Raw genomic sequence first — 21,295 nt, 5'->3', positions numbered from 1 at the left:
CCATGACACAAAGCAGTCTCCAGGCATCTGCCAGGACTTGCCTACAACTCCTCGGTCACATGGCTTCCACGACTTTCATTGTCAGACATGTGACATTACACATGTGTTGCCTCCAAGGGTGGCTCTGTATATATTATGTCGTGCACAAACAGAGCATAAACAAATGCCTCACGATGCTGCACAAAATAAAAGACTCTCTACTCTGGTAGACACACCCAGACAACATCTGCATTGGGCTGCCCTTCCTTCAGAAGATGCCAACACAAACAATCACCACAGATGCTTCTCTCCTTGGATGGGGGGCACATCTGCATCTGCATTCTGTCCAGGGTTGAAGGTCCCCTGCAGAATCCCTTCTGCTTATAAATCTGTTAGAACTATGAGCTGTCCACAATGCCTGCTCTCACTTCTTACCAATCAGCAAAGACAAGGCCATTCAGATCCTTACGGACAACATGGCTTGTGTGTTTTACATAAATAGACAAGGGGGAGCGTGATCATGGTCCCTATGTTTGGAATCCATGAGACACTGGCAATGGTGCATCAGACACAATATCCACATTTCGGCCTCATACCTACCTGGATGTCAGAACACCACGGAGGATACACTAAGCAGGCACTTTTCTCAGGACCCCGAGCAGGAGACAGACAACCGCATACTCCAATGCATATTTCAACAATGGGGGTTCCCACTGATAGACCTCTTTGCAACCGCACAAAATACCAAATGCCTCCTTTTTGCTGCAGGACAGGTCTTGGCATACATTCCTTGAGTGATGCCTTGCTCATTGAGTGGAACTCTCCCCTCCTATATGCCTTCTCTACCATTCCCCTCCTGAACTGCGTGATCCACAAGATCAGGCAGGACAGAGCAAAAGTAATTCTAATAGCCCCAGCATGGTTGCAACAAACCTGGTATCCTTACCTTCTCAGGATGGTGGTGTGTCATCAATCACACTCCTGCTTCTGACTCATCTACTGTCCCAGGACTCAGGTCACACCCTGCATCCAGATCCGCAATGACTCCATCTCAGAGCGTGGCTCCTCCAAGGTTCTGAGATGACCTGCTCAGAAGATGTACAAAACATATTATTGAATAGTCACAGAATAACTACCCGTCACACGTACATACTTAAATGGCAGAGATATGATGCTTTGTGCCAGCAAACACAGATAGCATCTGTTTCAGCGTCCTTACCCTCAATATTAGAATAGCTCTTAGAACTTAAAAGGTCAGGTCTCTCCATGAGTTCAATATGAGTTCACCTCTCTGCTATCACAGCTTTTCACCACAAGGTGGATTAGAGCTTTGTCTTTGCTCGACCTCTCACCAGACATTTCCTCAAGGGCCTCACCAATGTCTACCCTGAGCTATGTGCTCCTGTTATGTCATGGGACCTCAACCTAGTCCTTTGGGTCCTCACTAGTCCCTTATTTGAACCCATGGCTACATGCTCACTCCTACACCTTTCTATGAAAGTGGTGTTTCTAGTGGCCATTACATCATCCAGACGTTAGAAGAGCTTAGTGTTTTCATGGCAGACCTCCCCCCACCCAGTACACTGTTTTTTTTTAAAGATAAAGTATCCCTGAGCCTGCAACCCAAGTTTTTACCAAAAGTCATCTCAGCCTTCCACCTTAATCAACCCATTTACCTACCAACTTTCTACCCTAAACCCCACAAAGATAGAAAGCACATCATACCACGTCATACTCGCAATATGCAGAGGGCATTGGCCTTTTATACAAACAGAACAAGACCATTTTGTAAATCAACCAGACTTTTCATCTCCCTCACTGAACACTTCAAAGGGAGCGCCATATCCAAACAGAGGCTCTCCAAAACAAACTCTAATTGCATAAAATGATGCTATCATCAATGTGACTGGCAGCTCTCTGTGGGAATTCACATGCATTCCACCAGAGCCCTCTGGACCTCTGTTGCCTTCCTTAACAAGATGCCTATCGTGGACTTCTGTAGACTGCAACTTGGGCCTCATTCCATACCTTTATGCAGCATTACGTGTTACAACAACAGGCAATGTCCAACCTCCTTTGGGCTCACGGTACTGTCTTCTCTTACTACTTCAACTCTGAAACCCTCTCCTTCCATCAGAGGGCACTTTTATGAAGTCATCTAAAGCGGAACACCCACAGGGACAGCATTTGAAGGTTACTCACCTTGTGCAGTAACTGAGCTTCTTCGAGTTGTGTCCCCCTGTGGGTACTCCACTACCTTCCCTTCTCCTCTCTACTTCAGAGTTTCTGCCTTATGTCTCTGCAGTAGAGAAGGAACGGGGGAGGGGGTTGGTCGCACAGTTCCAGTTAGCCGCCTGAGGTGGCGCAAGCCAGGGACCATGCATGTGTGACCCAACCAGGCACTGCTACCAAAAGTCTCTGATGATGAGCTCAGGGGCACACAGACACCTAAAGTAGAGCACCCACAAGGACACACATCTCGAAGAACATCAGTTACTGCAGAAGGTGAGTAACTTTCTCATGTCATGCGTTATCATCATCATACAGCAAATGATTTTAGAATATGCATGTACACTTCAGGTGTAAATCAGAGCATGTCCTGATGATGTGGGAATGTGTTCAGAATGTGTTTTGTGGACTTGTGCTACATAAAAATTGCCACACTGGGTCAGACTAATGGTCCATCTAGTGCAGCATGCTGTCTCTGATAGTGGCCACTGCCAGAGCTTCAGTGGAAGTGTACAGAACAAGCCAAGTTTGGAGAAAGCCATCCTTGTTTTCCACTGCCAGAGTGGTAGTCGGAGGTTTTGGGTCACTGTAAGCATGGGCTGCATCCTTGACCATCTTGGCTAATAGCCGTTGGTGGACCTATCCCCCATGAACTTATTTAGTTCTTGTTTGAATCCAGTTATACTTTTGGTCTAACAATATTCCCTGGCAATGAGTTCCACAGGTTGATTGTGTGTTGTGTGCAAAAGTATTTCCTCTAGTTTATATTAAACCTGCTGTCCATTAATTTCATCTGGTGACCTCCTGGTTTTTGTATTGTGAGAAAGGGTAAATAAAATATCTCTATTCTCTTTTCCCACACTATTCCTGATTGTATAGGTTTTATCATAACCCCCATTATTTGTCTCTTTCCTAAACTGAACAGCCCTAATCTTTTTAGTCTCTCCTCATAGATAAGTTACTGGATACCCTTGATCACCTTTGTTGCCCTCCTCGGAACCATTTCCAGTCCCACTATATCCTCTTTGAGATGGGATGACCAGAACCAGATACAATATTCAAGGTGTGGTGCACCACAGATTTATATAGTGGCATTATGATATTTTCTGTCTTACATACATTAAATGCATGTCCTTTGAGTCTACATGAACACTCTGATGAGGCTGGGGTCATGAGATTGTTGCAGTTGCAATAACTCTGCACTGGTACTGATGTACGATTAAAAGTATTTGTAGGTAGTACACATGTGGCACTGACTCTGGACAGTTATTCAGCTTTGTAGCCTTCTCTGATGATTATACTGTGCTGTCTTCATGGCTATATTCCATGCTGGCTGGATTCAAGCGAGTTTGGGTAGGCTAACCCAGTCACAGCTTTTGCTGTGTAGAAATGCCCTCAATACCTGTTGAATAGGAGCTTTGCAAGAGTCAGGACTACAGGCAGAGCCGTCCCTTGGGTATGGCAAATTGGGGTGACAGCCCCGGGCCCTGCAGTTTAGGGGGTACCACACTTCGATAAAATTGTGAGGAGGCAGGCAGGGAGGTGAGGCAGGCAAGTGAGTGGGCTGAGGAGGCAAACGGGTAAGCGAGTGGCGGGCAGGCAGGGCAGTGAGGAGGAGCCCCCCCCTACCAGAACCTCCCTCTCCCCCTGCATTTCCTGCCCCCCGGCGGGCCCTGCTAATCAGCGCCTCCCCATCCCTCTCAGTATTTACCACCTGCCGTGGATCAGATGTTTCGTGGCATCAGGAGGTGATGGGGGGCAAAGGAGAGGAATGAGGGCACAGCGAGCTTGGGGGAGGGGGAGGAACAGCGGTGGAAGAGGCGAGGTGGGGCGGAGTGGGGTGAGGCCTTGGGGAAAGGGGTGGAGTGGGGGAGGGGCCTGGTGAAGCTGGGGTAGAGCACCCCTTCACAGATTTTCTGCCTCTATGTCCTGGGCCCCGCACCCTGCCCTAGGGATAGCCCTCACTACAGGATTGGGCAACTTTTGTTCTTGTATCTGCTAGGACTTTTTTACTGGAATAAGCAGACACAAAATTCAGAACCCACATAAGAGCAGAAAACTTTTTTTGGGGGTGTCATAAACAGATAGCTAAGGGTTAATGTCTCTTTCACCTGAAACACCTGACCAGAGAACCAATCAGGAAACCGGATTTTTTCAACTTTGGGTGGAGGGAAGTGGGTGTCTGAGTCTTTTGTCTGTCTGCCTGCTGTCTCTGAGCTTTGGAGAAGTACTTTCTACTTTCTAGTCTTCTGTTTCTAAGTGTAAGGACAAAGAGATCAGATAGTAAGTTCTATGGTTTCTTTTCTTTGGTATTTGCATGAATATGAGTGCTGGGTGCTTTGATTTGTATTCTTTTTGAATAAGGCTGTTTATTCAATATTCTTTTAAGCAATTGACCCTGTGTTGTGTCATCTGAATACAGAGAGAACATTTGTATTTTTTCTTTCTTTTTTATATAAAGTTTTCTTTTAAGACCTGTTGGAGTTTTTCTTTACTTCAGGGAAATTAAGTCTGTACTCACCAGGGAATTGGTGGGAGGAAGAAATCAAGGGGAGAGCTGTGGGTTGGATTGCTAGCCTGATTTTGCATTTCCTCTGGGTGAAGAGGAAAGTGCTTTTGTTCCAGGATTGGGAACGGAGAGGGGGACTCACTCTGCGTAGTTTCACAGAGCTTGTGTCTGTGTATCTCTCCAGGAGCACCTGGAGGGGGGAAGGGAATCAGGATTATTTCCCTTTGTTGTGAGACTCAAGGGATTTGGGTCTTGTGGTCCCCAGGGAAGGTTTTTCAGGGGGACCAGAGTGCCCCAAAACACTCTAATTTTTTGGGTGGTGGCAGCAGTACCAGGTCCAAGCTGGTAACTAAGCTTGGAGGTTTTCATGCTAACCCCCAAATTTTGGACGCTAAGGTCCAGAATCTGGGAATAAGGTTATAACATGGTGGCAGTGGCGGGAGATAGACAGAATCCAGAAGCCAGTAGGAATATTATATTTTTCTTTTCTCTGCTAAGGGCTTTTTAGCAGAGAGAAACAGTTTGGTTTTAAAAGGGAACCAGAGAGAATTTTTTTTTCTGCTCTCTCTAGCAGTTTGTGGTTTGCATGTTAAGCGAGAAGACTGTTAAGGGTCTTTTGTCATGCAATAGCACTCCCATTGAGAGTCATACCAGCACTCTATATGCATGCAAATAAAGTGGTTTTTCTGGTTTCCCTTCATTGAACATTAGCTAGAGAGAGAAAGGGAAAAAAGCACTGTTGCTAGGCAGACTTCAGGAGGCAACAGAGCCTGCAGTTCAAAAGAGAAACACCGGAGGGCACCCCAACACAAGAAAACAGGAACCATGTCTACCAGGACAAAAATGGAGGCCGAAGACCAATTAAAAGAAGCTGAACACAGGCGACAACTGGAAATAAAACAAAAAGAGATGGAGATAAAAGAAAAGGAAGAAAGCATCAAACTGGCAGCCTTCCAAAGAGAACAGGCAGCCCAAGAGGCAGCACACAAAAGAAAACTAGAAGAAGATGAGTTGGCCCACAGAAGGAAGCAAGAAGAAGAAGAGTTGGCCCACCGCCGAGAAATGGAAAAGCACCAAAAAGAAATGGAAAAACAACAAAAAGAAATGGAAAAACAACAAAAAGAGAATGAAGAGAAGGAAAAACAGAGAAAACATGAACTGGAGATGGCAAAAGCTGGGCTGCATGTGCCAGCCAACCCTAACAACCCGGCGCCAATTATTGCTCCACAGCACAGGAAATTTCCCACCTACAAGGCAGGTGATGACACCGAGGCCTTCTTGGAAAATTTTGAAAGAGCCTGTCTTGGGTACAGCATCCCCGAAGACCAGTACATGGTAGAATTAAGGCCACACCTCAGTGGACCTTTAGCAGAGGTGGCAGCTGAAATGCCCAAGCCGCAAATGAATGACTATAAACTTTTTCAAACCAAGGCCAGATACAGGATGGGGATAACCCCAGATCATGCCCGTCGGCGCTTCAGAACCCAAAAATGGAAACCAGAGGTGTCATTTCCCAAACACGCCTACTACATTGCAAAAAACTATGAGGCCTGGTTAACAGGAAACAACATTCAAACCTTGGAAGAAGTGAACCTCCTCATACAAATGGAGCAGTTCTTGGATGGTGTTCCTGAAGACATCACACGGTACATACAAGATAGAAATCCCAAAACTATCGCTGAGGCGGGGGAGATTGGAGCCAAATGGATGGAACTGGCAGAAAGCAAAAAAGCTACTGTCAAGGGGAACGATTACCCCAGGGGGCACACAGACCATAAACCCTACAACCGAGGACAGCCAAAGACCCTCCATACCACCCAAGTAAAGCCACAGATACCCTACTCTTCAACCTCCCCAGTCTCCAGTAACTCACCTCGGCCCAGTGACCCATCAGATGGAAGATGCTTTAAGTGTAATGAACCGGGACATATCAAGGCCAACTGTCCCAAGAACACCATGCGAGTGCAATTCATTACACCACCATCACACCAAAGATCCCCAGGCCCGGATGCCTCTCAAATACCCTTGGAGCGAAGGGAAAATTTGAGAGTGGGCGGAAAGAAGGTTACTGCGTGGAGAGACACGGGGGCACAAGTGTCAGCTATCCACCAATCCTTCGTTGACCCCAAATTCATCAACCCAAAGGCCAAAGTTACAATTTACCCCTTCATGTCACAAGCTGTAGACTTGCCTACAGCTCAACTGCCTGTCCAGTACAAAGGCTGGTCAGGAATGTGGACTTTTGCAGTCTATGACAATTATCCTATCCCCATGCTACTGGGGGAAGACTTGGCCAACCAGGTGAGGCGGGCCAAGAGAGTGGGAATGGTTACCCGTAGCCAAACCAGGCAAGCTTCCAGACCCATTCCTGTTCCTGAGCCGTCCACAGAAGCCCCGTCTGTGTTACCAGAGACCCAGACACAGGCAGTGGACCCGGATTCCATGCCTACCACTGAAACAGCCACAGCATCTCCAGTCCCAGGCCCGGAACTGGAACAACAACCAGCACCAGCAAGTGCAACCACATCTTCAAACTCAACGCCAGAGGGCGCCAGCAAGCCAGAACTGGCAGAAGCAAAAGACAGCCATACCCAAAAGGCTCAGCCAGAGCCTGAAATACCCTCAGGTGCACCAGCGGAGAGCGGTTCACCAGCAACGGAAACAACCCCATCACCTACATCGCTTCCAGAGGGACCAAGCCCAAGTCCACAGTCTGAGGAAGAACTGGTGTCCCCAGACTCAAGGGAACAGTTCCAGACTGAGCAGGAAGCAGATGACAGCCTTCAGAAAGCTTGGGCGGCGGCACGGAGCACCCCACCGCCTCTCAGCTCTTCTAATCGATCCCGGTTTGTTATAGACCAAGGACTTTTATACAAGGAAATTCTTTCTGGTGGACACCGGGAAGAATGGCAGCCGCAAAAACAGTTGGTGGTCCCAACTAAGTACCGGGAGAAGCTCTTAAGCTTAGCCCATGATCATCCCAGTGGCCATGCTGGGGTGAACCGAACCAAGGACCGGTTGGGGAAGTCCTTCCACTGGGAGGGGATGGGCAAGGACGTTGCCAAGTATGTCCGGTCTTGTGAGGTATGCCAAAGAGTGGGAAAGCCTCAAGACCAGGTCAAGGCCCCTCTCCAGCCACTCCCCATAATTGAGGTCCCATTTCAGCGAGTAGCTGTGGATATTCTGGGCCCTTTCCCAAAAAAGACGCCCAGAGGAAAGCAGTACGTACTGACTTTAGTGGACTTTGCTACCCGATGGCCAGAAGCAGTAGCTCTAGGCAACACCAGGGCTAACACTGTGTGCCTGGCCCTAACAGACATCTTTGCCAGGGTAGGTTGGCCCTCTGACATCCTTACAGATTCAGGGTCTAATTTCCTGGCAGGGACCATGGAAAAACTGTGGGAAACTCATGGGGTGAATCACTTGGTTGCCACCCCGTACCACCATCAAACCAATGGCCTGGTGGAAAGGTTCAATGGAACTTTGGGGGCCATGATAAGAAAATTCATCAACGAATTCGCCAATAATTGGGACCTAGTGTTGCAGCAGTTGCTGTTTGCCTACAGGGCTGTACCACATCCCAGTTTAGGGTTTTCACCATTTGAACTTGTGTATGGTCACGAGGTTAAGGGGCCATTACAGTTGGTGAAGCAGCAATGGGAGGGGTTTACGCCTTCTCCAGGAACTAACATTCTGGACTTTGTAAGCAACCTACAAAGCACCCTCCGACACTCTTTAGCCCTTGCTAAAGAGAACCTAAAGGATGCTCAAGAAGAGCAAAAGGCCTGGTATGACAGACATGCCAGAGAACGTTCCTTCAAGGTAGGAGACCAGGTTATGGTCTTGAAGGCGCAACAGGCCCATAAGATGGAAGCATCATGGGAAGGGCCATTCACGGTCCAAGAGCGCCTGGGAGCTGTAAACTACCTCATAGCATTTCCCAATTCCTCACTAAAGCCTAAAGTGTACCATGTTAATTCTCTCAAGCCTTTCTATTCCAGAGACTTACAGGTTTGTCAGTTTACAGTCCAGGGAGATGATGCTGAGTGGCCTGACGGTGTCTACTACGACGGAAAAAAAGACGGTGGCGTGGAAGAGGTGAACCTCTCAACCACCCTGGAACGTCTGCAGCGGCAACAAATCAAGGAGCTGTGCACTAGCTTCACCCCATTGTTCTCAGCCACCCCAGGACGGACTGAACGGGCATACCACTCCATTGATACAGGTAATGCTCACCCAATCAGAACCCCACCCTACCGGGTGTCTCCTCATGCCCAAGCTGCTATAGAACGGGAGATCCAGAACATGCTACAGATGGGTATAATCCGCCCATCTACCAGTGCATGGGCATCTCCAGTGGTTCTGGTACCCAAACCAGATGGGGAAATACGCTTTTGCGTGGACTACCGTAAGCTAAATGCTGTAACTCGTCCGGACAACTATCCAATGCCACGTACTGATGAGCTATTGGAAAAGTTGGGACGTGCCCAGTTCATCTCTACAATAGACTTAACCAAGGGGTACTGGCAAGTACCGCTAGATGAACCTGCCAAGGAGAGGTCAGCATTCGTCACCCATGCGGGGGTGTATGAATTCAATGTCCTTCCTTTCGGCCTTCGAAATGCACCCGCCACCTTCCAGAGGCTGGTAGACGGTCTACTAGCTGGACTGGGAGAATTTGCAGTTGCCTACCTCGATGATGTGGCCATTTTTTCAGACTCCTGGCCCGAACACCTACTACACCTGGAAAAGGTCTTTGAGCGCATCAGGCAGGCAGGACTAACTGTTAAGGCCAAAAAGTGTCAAATAGGCCAAAACAGAGTGACTTACCTGGGGCACCAGGTGGGTCGAGGAACCATAAACCCCCTACAGGCCAAGGTGGTTGCTATCCAAAAGTGGCCTGTCCCAAGGTCAAAGAAACAGGTCCAATCCTTCTTAGGCTTGGCCGGATACTACAGGCGATTTGTACCACACTACAGCCAAATCGCTGCCCCATTGACCGACCTAACCAAAAAGACCCAGCCAAATGCCGTTAAGTGGACTGATGAGTGTCAAAAAGCCTTTACCCAGCTTAAGGCAACGCTCATGTCGGACCCTGTGCTCAGGGCCCCGGATTTTGACAAGCCATTCCTAGTAACCACAGATGCATCTGAGCGTGGTATAGGAGCAGTGCTCATGCAGGAAGCAACAGATCACAACTTCCATCCTGTCGTGTTTCTCAGCAAGAAACTGTCTGAGAGGGAAAGTCACTGGTCAGTCAGTGAAAAGGAATGCTATGCCATTGTGTACGCCCTGGAAAAGCTACGCCCATATGTTTGGGGACGGCGGTTCCAACTACAAACTGACCATGCTGCACTAAAGTGGCTTCATACTGCCAAGGGTAACAACAAGAAACTTCTTCGGTGGAGTTTAGCTCTCCAAGATTTTGATTTTGAAATTCAACACATCACAGGAGCTTCTAACAAAGTTGCTGATGCACTCTCCCGTGAGAGTTTCCCAGAGTCCAGTAGTTAAAAAGTGTTCTTAAAATGTAAAAGTCTGTTAGTTATATACTTAGTAGTATATGTAAAGGTGCATGTGTTGTATTAATCTGTTTATTTTCAAGTTCTAGAAGGAAATTGCCGCCAGTGAGCTTCCCCACTGTCTGCAATTTGGGGGGCGTGTCATAAACAGATAGCTAAGGGTTAATGTCTCTTTCACCTGAAACACCTGACCAGAGAACCAATCAGGAAACCGGATTTTTTCAACTTTGGGTGGAGGGAAGTGGGTGTCTGAGTCTTTTGTCTGTCTGCCTGCTGTCTCTGAGCTTTGGAGAAGTACTTTCTACTTTCTAGTCTTCTGTTTCTAAGTGTAAGGACAAAGAGATCAGATAGTAAGTTCTATGGTTTCTTTTCTTTGGTATTTGCATGAATATGAGTGCTGGGTGCTTTGATTTGTATTCTTTTTGAATAAGGCTGTTTATTCAATATTCTTTTAAGCAATTGACCCTGTGTTGTGTCATCTGAATACAGAGAGAACATTTGTATTTTTTCTTTCTTTTTTATATAAAGTTTTCTTTTAAGACCTGTTGGAGTTTTTCTTTACTTCAGGGAAATTAAGTCTGTACTCACCAGGGAATTGGTGGGAGGAAGAAATCAAGGGGAGAGCTGTGGGTTGGATTGCTAGCCTGATTTTGCATTTCCTCTGGGTGAAGAGGAAAGTGCTTTTGTTCCAGGATTGGGAACGGAGAGGGGGACTCACTCTGCGTAGTTTCACAGAGCTTGTGTCTGTGTATCTCTCCAGGAGCACCTGGAGGGGGGAAGGGAATCAGGATTATTTCCCTTTGTTGTGAGACTCAAGGGATTTGGGTCTTGTGGTCCCCAGGGAAGGTTTTTCAGGGGGACCAGAGTGCCCCAAAACACTCTAATTTTTTGGGTGGTGGCAGCAGTACCAGGTCCAAGCTGGTAACTAAGCTTGGAGGTTTTCATGCTAACCCCCAAATTTTGGACGCTAAGGTCCAGAATCTGGGAATAAGGTTATAACAGGGGGGGACCTCACCATCTTTAAATAATGACTACAGCATCTCATTTACCATCCCCATACACTAATTAAAAAAAAACATTTTGGCATAAAAGGAGGCTTGTTAAGTTGCATAGTGAAAATGACTGAAAATTTTGGCCACTGCATCTTTTCTAACATATTTTTCCAGGTTTTTCGTCTATCAGAAGATTGCCATTCATGCTACACTTGGAAAAAGAAAATCTCTCAATTTAATTCAGAATCAGAGATGGGAAAATTTTTTTACCCAAAACAACTAAAAACACCACACCACAAAAACAAACGCTTCTGCAAATATTTAACCGGATGAAAAAGCCAATTCACTTCATATGTGTTTGTAACCCTTTTGCATTCCCTTTTCAAGACAATTCTAGCAAACAGTCACAGCATGACTATGTTTTCATTAAGTATGAGAGACTATTTGCAGAAAAGGAATTTTGAACTTTCATGCATGTCTTTTCAGCAGCATCCTGATTCTAGAGGTACATTCATCCAATATAGGGGGAAAAAATGATGGCAGATGACTTGCTGGGCCAAATCCTCAGCTGGTGTAAATCAGCATAATTTCATCAACTTCCATAGGTCATGCTGATGTACACTCACTGGGGAATACGACCTAAAACGACATTCCAAATTAACCAACAGATTGAATTTGAAATAGTGAACATTTGCAGAAAACCGCTTGGGCAAAAAGAAAGACCAAGAATGGTTTGCATCATTTAAATCCCAATGCAGTGGTTTCTCTGAAACATTCCAGTTTTGCCTTTGATGGCTAGATAATTTTGTTCCCAAAGCAGTTGTCTCATTATCTCCAGGTCTTTTCTATTCTAAACCTTTAGACCCTGATTGTTCTTTGACCTGCACCTTATAGCCATATACACCAGTGCAATGTTATCAGATCATAATGGTCATTTTTTTTCAGGCATTTTTTCAACTCACTTTGTGCTGGACTAAATGGCTACACAGCAACGGACAGTCAGGCTCCTAGTATAGGAAAGCCTCACTTAGCAAAGGAAAATTGAAAAGTTAAGGGGTCAAAAGTATAATTCTTTATAACTTTGAATGACTGCCAACTGCTACTGGACACTTTGTGATCAGAAACAAAGGTAAATTTGGTCAATACATTCTTTGCTGGCAATTATTTGCATAGTTCTGCTCAGAATAGCCATTACTTTGTCACTGACAAAGGAACTTGGGAGGAGAGGTTGACTGATATCTCCCTTGCGCCCTTCCCTGTTTAATGTAATTAATAGTCTACTACTCGTGTCAGGCCGTAATCTGGCTAAAATAGCTTTTATTGACTGCCTTGCTAAGGCTGTGAGTTATGCTTGCAGCTTTATACATGGTCTTGGATTAGTGCAACTAGAATACACGGTTTTGAATCAAGTTACGTGTACCATTATAGAAGAATAATTGGATTAAGGTCTGAGACTGGGCGAACTAATGCTGGCATCATCCTTTGGAACATTAACAGAAACAATGTGGGACAATGGCATCTGCAGGGCCATCCTTAGGATTTATAGGGCCCTATGCAGTATTATTAAACTGGTGCCCCTATGCCTGACGGCAGCCCGGGGAGGCAGGGCCGAGGCAGCAAAGGATACTGAGCCATCAGCCCCCATCATGGTGGCAGAGGGTGACAGTTCCCCACAGAGACCCCAGTATCCTCTCCCTCATGCAGAATTTGTGGCGCCGACGCATTTGGCTCTGTGAATATGGCCCCTGCCTAAGGACACTGCAGTGCATGCTGGATGTGCAGGAGCCAACCCGCTCTTACCTGCTGTCATGGGCAGTGGGTGAAGCTGCTGCTTGGGGAGGCCAGCTCTCTAGTCCACCTCTTCTGTCTACAGTCCTGTCCATACTCCACCCGTGCTCCGCCCCAGGTCGTACCCTCTCCCCACTGTCTCTCTCCTCTGTTCCCTCCCACTTCCTGATCACTCCCTTCCAGCCAAATCCCTGAACCCAAAAGAAGCAAATGACATTTGCAAAAAAAAAAAACCCCACTCTTCTGTATCTGTTACAGCTGTCCCCCTGCTGCATTCCTTTTTCCCCTATCCTTTCTGTTTGTCCTGTGTGGCCCCCCCTCCCGGCCATTGTGCTAACTAAAGTCACAGCCCTATTCATAGGAATGGCTTGTACAGACTAACTGGAGCCATTGCTTTGCCTAGGGAGGGGGCTTCTTGCTTCTTTGTTTAGCTCCTTTGTTCAGACCCGGCCTCGGTGTGGGGGGCGCTGCCCAGAAATGCAAGACCTGAAGTGGCCAACTAATTAAGTATATGAGTCATACCTGTGGCTCAGAACATGCCCAGGCATGCCTATGCTTACCTGCAGCCTTTTCCTGCCTTCTCTCCTCCCCTGTATCAAGAGGAGCCAATCAAAAGTACTGGTGGGAAACTGCCTGAGTTTGCCTTTAAAGCTGGACATTTTCTGATCAGACCTCGGAGAAGGTCCTTGCTTTGCCACCTGGTCTGATCAGCTAGGAGTCTTTGGGGGGCCCTCTCCCCGCTCTCGTTTGTTTTTGAGTGTACCCCCGTTTTTAAACTCCCCTCCCACGAACAACGAATTTGTGCCTGGAGATCTCCTGATTATTGTAAGCAAATCGAGTCCTCTCTCCATCCTCCGATGCTACTGCTGTTCCTGCCTCTGTGCTTGCTGCTGTCCTGGGGATTGGTAAGAACTCCCTCTTGCAGACTCCCCCTGTCCTAGCTGCTGGCCTTGTTTCCCCAGCAGACAGACCCAAGCTAACTCCTTGGTCTGTATCTGTAATCTGTTTCTTGCTCCGCAGCGCCTTTGCTGCTAAAAATAAGCCTGTGCCGCTGCTAAGCTGTGCCTTCCTGGACTGTATCCTGGGCTGCTGGCTTGCAGCCGCCCCACTGCTGCAGCCACACCCCCCCCGGGGGCTGTACCCTGGGCACACACCACTCTGGCCTCTGGAACTGCTCCCCCTCCCGATCAAAGAATCGGCATAGTGTAAGGTGCACCTATTAGAATCAGGTTCTTAGTCTAGATAAGTTGTAATTTCATTTTGCATAGCTGTGGTTAAGTTAGGTTTAAAGAATTGTTTGTATTGTGCTCTGTAAGTTAGGTTTAAAAAAGAATTGTTGCATTGTGTTCTGTTACTTGCTAATTTGTGTAGTCTTGGTTAAGTTAGATCATAAATAAGATTTTGCTGTGTTCTGTATAATTGTGGTTAAGTCTGTCTTCCCGCTGCCCTAACTCCCCCCGCAAGCTTGCCCGTGTCTCCCCCCGAGCTCCCCAGTCACTCGTTGCAGTCTCTCTGCTGTTTAAACTTGCAGCCTGTCTGCTCTGTGTCTCCCTGAGTTTAAATCTCCCTCCGCAGCGCCTCTGCCTTTGGTCTCTGCTCCACCACGTGCTCCTCTTCCCCCATCCCCCAACCTCATTCCTCTACCACTGCCTTTCTCTCTCTCTCTCTCTCTCTCTCTCTCTTTTAATCCCTTCCCCCGCGTGTTCACCCCGCTCCTACTCCTGCCAAACCTCTAGCATAAAACCCCATTGGTTACCCTTTTTCTCTCTGACACACCTCACATTTTACATTTACACCACTGTGACACATTTTTTCCTAGAGTTGTTGGTTATTTAACACATTTTACCCATAACTGTTAGTTGGTTATATGCTGCTGTGACACACCCTTTACATAGAAATTGTTAGCTACCTGTTACATTTATACTTCAGTGTTAATTGGTTACCAACTGTATTGTACCCCACTGTATTGTATCCCACTATCGAAACCCCCTATACTATTTACTAAAAGAAATCCCTCCCCAATTGTCTACCTTAACAAACCCCACACCCCTCACTGTTGAATTTTCCCTGTTTTTGCATTTTCTTAATAAAGTTTATTTTGCACCCCACCAGTGCAGTAGTTGTCCCCCAAGATCGCCTACCTGCTGGCAGGGTCATTCTGTAATTTCTTTCTAAAGAAAATGAAGCATGTTTTCCACAGCGTGCCAGAAGATGAAGACTGGACATGCAGAAGGTACCTAATTAAAAGCATTAAACTTGGGAATAAAAAATGTCAGTCACAGGTTTTTTGATATACCCTGAAGTTTGTCAGAGATTTATTTGAAAAATTTTTATAGTAAGGAGCAACCAAGAGTCCCGTGGCACCTTATAGACTAACAGACTTATTGGAGCATAAATTTTTGTAGTAAGGGCACGTCAATTGTCCTGCTGAATACAACATTAAATATTATGGAATACATGATGCAGTTCTTCTCTGTTTTACATTTTCTTAATCAGTATTTCTAAGCTGATTTTATATTTTAAATGTACTCTTAAGCCTTCATAAAGTAACCATTCCAGATATATACATATTTAACTCACTTAAGTAGAGACATTATTTTAAATAATCTGTCACAGAGATTTAATGTGTTCGTAATGATGTTCATTGCTTTTAGAAAAAGGGAACACTAATCACAGGGGAGGGATAGCTCAGTGGTTTGAGCATTGGTCTGCTAAACCAAGGGTTGTGAGTTCCATCCTCGAGGGGGCCTTTTGGGGATTGGCCCTGCTTTAAGCAAGGGGTGGGAGTAGATGATTTCTTGAAGTCCCTTCCAAACCTAATAATCTGATTCTAATTTACTTTGTGTGATCGCCATAACAACAGACATGTGAATGAAATTTCACCAGTTTTAAAAAATATGTTTCCAATGATTTTAGGGATAACAAAGGATTTTATATCATACTAAGGTGCTGATTTTGCTGGAGGTTTCTCTTAAAAATAGTTCATCAAATAGTCAGAAGTAAAGAAAAGGAAACTTGTTTGTCCAGCTAGCTGGCAAGAAAGGGATGTTGTCCCTTTAAGGGCTCTCTTCAACAGGTTGTTGAAGGGAGTAAGGGATGGACAGAAAGGACAGGGAGACTTTGGAAGCAAGTTTTTTGTACTATACTAATTAAAATGTGTATTTTAGATAAGGGTGGTCCTTTGAAGGATTTATTTAAAAAAACTGTATGTCTGAAGATCCAAGCATTTAAGGTTAACGATGAATACTCAGATTGTGCATCTAGAAATCTATGCAAGGATTTTTTAGAGATATGATTTTATCATCTTCAGCAACATACTAATGAAATATTTTTAAAGCAAATTTTAAACTAAGGCCATAGCTACACTGGCACTTTACAGCGCTGCAACTTTCGCGCTTTGAAATTTCAAGTGTAGCCATACCCTAAGGTCCTGTAGACTAACTTGTTCTGAGTAAATATAACCGTTATGCACAACTGTTTCACTCAGGAAATTCAGAAACTGACAGTATATAGGTGGAGGTTAGCAAATGCCTTTTAAATGGCTTCATTAGCACTGGAATGACTCTTTAACAGTTTCAATGTTGTGTTAATTGGTCTGGCAGGCTGGAAGGTTTTTTCATTTTTAAGTACTAGATCCCCTCTGGAGGAAGACTCACCAGGCTGCAGCAGCCAGCTGTGGGAGCCTGCAGAAAGAGTCAGAACAGGGATATAAAGAGGTGGTGAGATGGACTCTAAGACTCAGGAGTGCCCCAGATTTTCAGATGCCCTACACAGCTGTGTATGGGCCTAAGGTATCTGGACTTGTGGTATTGCTGATTTGTTTTCTTAGTGATTGTCTTGTGCTTGCTGCTGTTAGGCCTGAATAAAGATATAGCAGACAAAACCAGGTATGCCAACCTGACCAAAGTCAGGCTAATAGAGGTTTCTGGGTAATCCTTGTGTGGAAAATACCAAGGGTATGCATGCTTACAAAGAGCTGGAAAAAGTAATATAAGAGAAAGATTGCATTCCTGTACCAGATGGGCCGTGACGAGAACAGTTCGTTTAAAGGACAGATAAGGAGTCTCCCTGTTTTCATTCCCTAGGTTTGTTCTTTGTCTGTTCTTTACTCCCTGTTCCTAACTTCTGGTGCTTGGCGCCATGCCGATAAGAGATTGGTAAGAGGTCATTAATCACTTAATGTTGTAGTTACTTAATGTTGTAGATACACATGTATACAAAAGGATTTAGTTTCTAGTGTTAGGAAAAGGGGTGGGTGAGGATTGCATAAACGAATAATCTATGGCGCGATGGAACTGTCTATATAAACTTATGTTATTTGTAAAGAGCAAGCTAGTTCTCTTTGGAGATGGGCTGCTTCCTATTGTTGTGTGCACTCTTCAATAAAGAGCTTTTTTGTTGGACCTTGCTGATGTTGCCTGTCTCTCTGCAGTCAGACAACGAACCTCGCTGTCTAGGTTCAGGTCCCCGACACAGCCGTTATTGGGTTATAATGAAAAAGATGAGGTAGGAAATGCTCCTGGTTAATCTGACCACTAGGCAATAGCATAAAGGCCTCATATGAACTTTGCAGCTGTTTCAGGACAGTATAAGCAAGGACAATTGAAGTCAATGGAAAGACCGCCAATTGACATTGGATCAGACCAACACACAACTGTTAAGGGAATTCAAATTTATGAAGGACTCACGTTGATGTGATTCTGTGTATTTTAAACAAAGAATATGCTTGGTGATCCTTCCAAGAAAATCTAGGGAGAAAATGAAATATCTGGTAAAGGCAGATATCGCTAAACTACCTGGGCCAGAGCTTCAGCTGGTGTAGCCTAATTCATGCCATTTACAGCAGCTGAGCATATAAACGTATTTTGAGTATTATGGAATTTGCTGATATTTGACAGGCAGAGATTCTGTCTTGACTCTTTTATGTTGCTGGAAACACAAGATGTTTTCTTTTCTCTTTTGACAAATTCTTACAGATTTAGACATGTAATTACCAACAACATATTGGATTTTTGAGTTAAAAAAAAAACCAAAAATGGCAGAGAACTTGAGATTCACTATTAATGCTTTGTCTTGCTTTATTGTGTACCCTTCCAATCCAGACACATCCAACTTCCAGCAGGCATTTACAGTGATAAGAACTACAACTGGGGGGCTTTCGAAACATAGTTTGCCAAGCTCTTCTGTAATTTATACCCTGTACAATCCCATTGCAGTCAGTGAAATTGTACAGGGTTTAAATCAGTGCAGAATTTGTGCTCATCTTACAATATTGTGTGTGTGAGAGAGAGAGAAAACATCTCACATAATGGGAAATGGACTATAATGTTTTGAGTGAAGGATTTGGCTGACTGTCCTGAGGCCTGAATTTTACTTATAGGGAATAAGATACACTGGCATTATATGAAAATTAGGATCCTGTTGTAAATCAGGATGACCTCTGTGTATTTCTTTCACTAGTTTTCCTTGTTCCCATCACCGTTATGTCTGGGACTATTGTGTCATTAAAAGTAGACAAATGTTCCTAGCAATTGGCAACATGCTGAAGGGAAAATAGCATGAGTGGAGGAGATTCTTTCTCTGTTGATACGCTCCACAATTCCCCCCTCCTACTTGCTGCATTCGATAAATATGACATGTAACATGCCTCCATTTTAGATTGCTGTTCCTCCAGCCCCCAAGGGCCTTGAGTCTGCCAGGACAGTCTCTTCCATAGTATGACTTCTGACCTGCAAGACTGGTGGGAGGGTCTGAAGTAGCCATATCCAGAGCTATAAATCTCCTACTCTACTGCCATGTTCATTGCAGGGCAGGCAGAAATGATGTCTATAGTACACAAGAGGGAAAGGCTGGGCATGTGGTTAAGGCACTGAACTGGGCCTCAAGCCAGGAGACCGGTTCTACCCCAGATTTCCTGTGTTATCTAAGCCTTGCACTATGGGGAGTTTTACTTAAAGCCCTAGATCATGGAGACAAGTATATACCTAAGAATCTCAAATTTCATTGCAAAAATTCTAGCTCTCATAGTTGCTGAGAAAAGCTTGAAAAAATGTGGCCTGAGTGCACACTAAAGGCTCAAAAAATCAGAAGGCAGGGCTGCCCGGGGGGGGGGGGGGCAGTGGGGCAATTTTCCCCAGGCTCCGGGCCCAGCAGGGGCCCCCCACGAGAGTTTTTCGGGGCCCCTGGAGTGGGGTCCTTTACTTGCTCCGGGGGCCCCGGAAAACTCTTGTGGGGCCCGGGCTCCTGGAGCTTCTTCCCCTCCGGGTCTTCACCTGCGGGGGGTCCTTCTGCTTCAGGGCGGAAGGACCCCCCGCCGTTGAATTACCGCCGAAGCAGGACCCGCCGCCGAAGTGCAGCCCGGTCTTTGGCAGTAATTCGGTGGCGAGGGGTCCTTCCGTTCCGGACCCACCACCAAAGTGCCCTGAAGACCTGCTGCAGGGGTCCCCCGCCGCCGAATTAACACCAAAGACCCAGCTGAACTTCGGCGGTGGGAGGTCCCCACCTCGGGTCTTCGGGGCACTTCGGCGGCAGGTCCCAGAGTGGAAGAAACCCTGCTGCCGAATTACCGTCGAAGCGGGCCCCCCCCCCCGCCGCCAAAGACCCCAGGCCCCCAGAATCCTCTGTGCGGCCCTGTCAGTCAGAAGGTGCCTACAAAGAACCATGTACCTTTAAAAAAAAAAAGCATAGTTTTGGAGGGGATGGGGTCTGGCCTCATGATTCTTTTTTTTTTTAATGATTGGGATTGGCACTCATTCCCTATTTTTACAATTAAAATAATAGCACTTCCTCTCTTCTACCTTCTGGCTGTCTTAGCGTGTAGAGTTGTGGTAGCGGATGTCTCTTAATAGACAAAGAGTTTTAAAGCCAGAAGGCACCATTTACTCATCTAGTCTGACCACCTGCACAAAACAGACCAGAGACTGTCACCCAGCTGCCTGTGCATTGTGCCCAGTAATACGGATGATTATATTTGTACAGTCTATCTAGCATAATGGAGCAGCTACTAAAAGTGCCTCAGTACCGTAAGTCACTGGATCTCAAACGGTGGTTTTGGACCACCAGTAGTCTGAACAAGTTTACTTTTGAGAACTGAGCAGAGAGGAAGAGATTTTGGGATGGGTGGTGGGTTTAGTACAGAATCTGTTTTATGAAGTGAGCCCATTTCTGAGAAAGTTGGAAGATCAATGCCCTAATATTTTATGCCTAACACTTATTAGACTTTTCTCAACTCTTTTATTTTTTTGTTCTACTAAAAACACCTGTAAAAACTCAACACTTTTGATGAACAACAACATAATAGGATATTTGGCTATTGTTTTTCAGCAGCGCCATCATTATTTCTAAGAGAACATGAACCTACCAGTGATTGGGTTTTAGTGGGTTTTTTTGGTTTGTTTTATGGGGCTGGGTTTTTATTTTTCTTAAACAGAAGTATTGCTCTCACTCTTGTGCATGGCATAATTGCATTTTTTTTGCTCCTATGGCCCAGCATACATATGAAAAAATTATCACAATATCTATGAATGGAGAAAGTTATGACTGACATACTTTTTATATTGTCAGCTCTATGAAAGCAAGAGAGAGATAAGGTCACACTGACAGCCTCTTCACTCTCATATTCCTCTGAGTTATTTGCAATGATGGAAATAACCAGAAGTCCTTTTGATGCCAAAAATCAAGCTATCCTGCTAGGGGTTGTGTCATGGTATAATTCCCCACTCTGAACCTTAGCATCCAAAAGATGGGGTACCAGCGTGAATTCCTCTAAGCTCAATTACCAGCTTAGTACTTGTAGCGCTGCCACCAACCAGGAATTCCAGTGCCTGGTACACTCTGGTCCCCGCAAAACCTTGCCCGGCGACCCCCAAGACCCAGACCCTCTGGATCTTAACACAAGGAAAGTAAACCCTTTCCCTCACCGTTGCCTCTCCCAGGCTCTCCCTCCCTAGGTTACCCTGGAAGATCACTGTGATTCAAACTCCTTGAATCTTAAAACAGAGAGGAAAATTCACCTTCCCCCCTCCTTCTCTCTCCCCCTCCCAGACTCTCCCTGAGAGAGAAAATAATCCTAACACAGAGAGAAATTAACCTCTCTCTCCCTCTTCCCTCCTTTCTCCTCACCAATTCCCTGGTGGATCCAGACCCAGTCCCCTGGGGTCTCACCAGAATAAAAAAACAATCAGGTTCTTAAACAAGAAAAGCTTTTAATTAAAGAAAGAAAAAACAGTAAAAATTATCTTTGTAAATTTAAGATGGAATATGTTACAGGGTCTTTC

The sequence above is a fragment of the Gopherus evgoodei genome, chromosome 6, assembly GCF_007399415.2.
Source record: "Gopherus evgoodei ecotype Sinaloan lineage chromosome 6, rGopEvg1_v1.p, whole genome shotgun sequence".
Classification (NCBI taxonomy): Eukaryota; Metazoa; Chordata; order Testudines; family Testudinidae; genus Gopherus; species Gopherus evgoodei.
This window is presented reverse-complemented; position numbering follows the sequence as displayed.